General features: G+C 46.5%; 1 pseudogene; it reads right to left on the bottom strand.

Annotated features, from left to right (window-relative positions):
- Positions 1–2,053: 2,053 nt before the first annotated feature.
- LOC101692263 lies at positions 2,054–3,578 on the bottom strand (annotated as a pseudogene).
- Positions 3,579–3,829: the final 251 nt, after the last annotated feature.

Raw genomic sequence — 3,829 nt, 5'->3', positions numbered from 1 at the left:
TTATAAATGTCCCCTAACTGGTCTTCCTCTTCACCTTCCACAGTTCCAGAAGAATCTTTTTGAAATGCTGATGAAATCATTTCGCTACCCTGCCTAAAATGCCATATAACTAATTCCTTACAAGCCACCAATGTGGCTCCTGAGTAGGGCAGACTCTTCTACCCAGCCTCATCTTACTGTCACCTCCCCTTCCCTCTCCCACCCTACAACTTGCTAACCTACCTGCAGTTTCCTTAGCACACTCTGGGGTTCCAGACTCCAAGCCTTTCCCCACACAGATTGCTTTGCCTGGACTGCTCTCACTCCTCCAGTAGTTGAATATTTCTCTTTTAAGGCTTATTTCCAATTCCCCTGTGCAGCGTATCTGAACCTCTGAGAGATCTGATTCCCTCCCCTTTGTGTCTCTGTAACCTCCAGATGCACTCCTATCTCAGCTTGTATCAGTCAGAATGGCTAAGCAACGCTGCAGTAACAAACAGGACCACAATCTCAGGAGCTTCACACAGCTGTTTATTACTTTTGAACGCTACCTGTTGGCAGTGTGATGGTGTTGGGGGCCTCTGATGACAAGTCACTTGGGATCCAGGTTAAAGCAGGTACCACCAAAAGAGGGCGCCACAATAGCTCAGGTCACACTGGCAATGAGCACTTCTGCCTGGAAAAAACAGCACACGTGGCTTATTCTCATGTTTCATTGGTGAGAGCAAGCTATATGGCTATGCCTAACTTCTAGAGTGCTGAGAGAAATTCAGTGCTACCTTGTGCCTGGAAGAAGGCGGAAAACAGGAAAAACTGGTGAACAGCCTCAGTGACTACCACAGCTTGGTGTAGTGCCTACCTGCTTCCATGGGACAACTGCCTCCTCTTCCATTGGACACTGAGGATCCCAAGCATGTCACAGGGTCCTTGCCCTTGAGCAGTTTGTGCTCTAGGAATGGGCAAAGACCAGTAAATCAATGGATTGTAATTCTCCATGTTCCTGTTCCAGTCCAGGTTTGGCTGGTGTGTTGGTTGGGGAAAACCTGTGAAAGAAGAACAATGGATTATGGGAGAGGAGAGTGGGAAAGGGACAGTTTTAATTTGTGTGTCCCTGAAATTGGAGGCTGAGATGTAGGTTTAGGCAGTTAATTTAGATGATTCTAGAATGCAGAAGTCAGGCAGTGTGATATTGTGAAGAAGGAAAAGCCCATTGAGGACGATGTTACTGTTATGCGCCATGGAAGTTTCTGAGGAGGGAAATAGAACATTCTCCAGGGGCGCCTGGGTGGCTCAGTGGGTTAAGCCGCTGCCTTCGGCTCAGGTCATGATCTCAGGGTCCTGGGATCGAGTCCCGCGTCGGGCTCTCTGCTTAGTGGGGAGCCTGCTTTCTCCTCTCTCTCTCTCTGCCTGCCTCTCTGCCTACTTGTGATCTCTCTCTGTCAAATAAATAAATAAAAAAAAAAAAAAAAAAAAAAAAGAACATTCTCCAGAAATTGCCCACCAGAAGGACAGGAGGCAGGAGCATTTAGCCACCAATGGGCACCAAGGTGTTGGAAAAGACCCAGGTTGGGATGATTTAGCACAAGTTGAGTCTGAGCTCCAAAGAACTGTCCACCTCAGCCACAGTTGAAATCAGAGAGGGGCAGAGAAGATAAAGTGCACAAAAAGTGGCTGCTACAGGGGACCTAATGTTTCTTAAATTACTGCTTTCTGTCAGTTACTCTGCTAGGTGCTAATTTATGCACCTTACTCTAGTACAGAAACCTCATGGAGTAGGTTTTGTGGTAACTTATAGAAAGATGGTAGCATGTCATCAGAGCAAGCATGATGGGTGGCTCTGATGGGGTGGCTTGACCTACATCTGGTCATTTTCCAAAAAGGTCTGTCTCAGAAATGGGATTTTAAAAATGCAGATATGACTGGGCTCTGAAGGACGGGCTCAGGCCAATAACACTCATGGAAGTCTAATGTATAAATGGCTCATTTATTCATTTCAGTGGTAGGTGTAACTTACAAGGTGACTTTGTACTTATGTTCCTTGAGCTTTATCATTTATTTGTTTGATTTTTTTTTACACATTCAGTACTTTTATTTAACTGTTGAGGCGACAATTGACGTATCTCCCACCCTCTCCTTTAAGTTAGTGTGACAATTTTCCATAATAAACTACTTAAAGAGAAGCTTTGGTCAAGAATGGAATGAAATAGCAAAAACAAAAACAAAATAACCCCATATCACTGCTGCTTTTAAAAAACCAACACTGTCACCAATTATATTCAAACAAAAAAACACACACAGTATTTGCATGAAACGTGTCTTCAGTGTTTCCTTGTGGCTGGCTCTCCTCACCACCATGCACATGGCGGGGCTTTGTCAGCGCATGTGTCAGTTTGTCAGTCTGTCAGTTTGTCATGCTGGATCTGGGAGGCTCACTCAGCTTCACATTATCCGGAGGCCCTGGATGGAAGACTCTAAGGTCTTGAAATCCCAAATTGTCATGGCTCCATCGATGCCAGTATTGTAAAATTTGCGATAATCTTGCTTGTCCACTTCATAAATAGACACTTGAGTGATGCTATTCTGGTGCAGCGTCTCCAAGGCTGTGTTGCGGTCCTCAGTCGTGGCCCTCTTGTCCATGTTGCGGAAGCGTTCCATAGCAGACATGTTGCGCTGAATGCTCTGTTTTGGAATGTCTAGTTTGGAGACAAAGGTCAAGCAGCCACGGTCATCGTAGTTAAAGAGCATTGGGCAGCAGTCATGGCCCGCGGCTACAACGCTATTCTCTGAGACAAATGACACACTCAGGAGGGGCAGGAACTCTGTTTTCAGAGTTGAGACCTGCAGGCTTTTTGAGGCGTCAGCAACTGATACGGTGCTGTCGTGGCTGATGCAGGCCAGGCGACTCCCGCTGGCAGAGAAGCTGACCCCATGCACCCAGCCGCCGGTGCCACTGCCCCCGAACTCTGACATCAGCTGACCAAAAGGCATCTTGCTGCCCCAGGGCGTACTGGCTGGCTTTTCATCCACTTCTTTAATGTAGGCAGAAAACACTCTGCATTTGAAATCACAGGATCCTGCTGCCAGCAAGACATTGTTGGGATGCCAATCCAAGCTGAGGACCGTGGAAGCGAATCGGCTTCTTAATGTGCTTGCTTACCCACCAGTCATTTTCAGACTCAAAGTAACAGAAATGAGTCGTGCTCCACTTCCCACAGCAAATTTGTTCTCTAGCAGGGACCACTTGACAAAAGTCGCTGCACGATTAATTCTCAGGATCACCAGGGTTGGCTTCCAGACACCATCTTTCTGACTCCAGACGTAGGCATTGCGGTCTGCCCCACAAGTGACGATGTGGTCACTCTTGGGAGCCCAGTCGATACCTGTAATGTGTCCGTTATTCTCCTTGAGCTCATGAGCTTTCACCCACTGGCTCCTGTTCTTCTTATAGATGTGGACTTCGTGAGTGTTGGGGCTAAGAGCAATCTGGGTACGATCCCTGTTCCAGGCATGACAGGTGATTGGCTCTAGTAAAAACTGATGTAGGGACATTATTCTTAGTGTTTTCAAAGGATAGAAAGCTGGGATCGGGGCAGTGTGGACCGGCTCCGAGGGGAGAATTCGGGACTCTGGTCAGTCGACATGAACTGGCTCCGGTGGGCGCCGGCGGAGGCTTGTTTGATATTTTTGACATAACCTATTGTGTAGCAGCGTCTTTGTGTCTTTTCTAGTCTTTTTATTTGCTTGTTTGATCTTAGTCACTTAATGGTCAAAAGGGGTTTAAAATTTTTTTTTTAAGATTTTATTTATTTATTTGACAGAGAGAGATCATAAGCAGACGGAGAGGCAGGCA

The sequence above is a fragment of the Mustela putorius genome, unplaced genomic scaffold (genome assembly GCF_011764305.1).
Source record: "Mustela putorius furo isolate JIRA1106 unplaced genomic scaffold, ASM1176430v1.1 tig00003856_pilon_pilon_pilon, whole genome shotgun sequence".
Lineage (NCBI taxonomy): Eukaryota > Metazoa > Chordata > Mammalia > Carnivora > Mustelidae > Mustela > Mustela putorius.
This window is presented reverse-complemented; position numbering and strand designations above follow the sequence as displayed.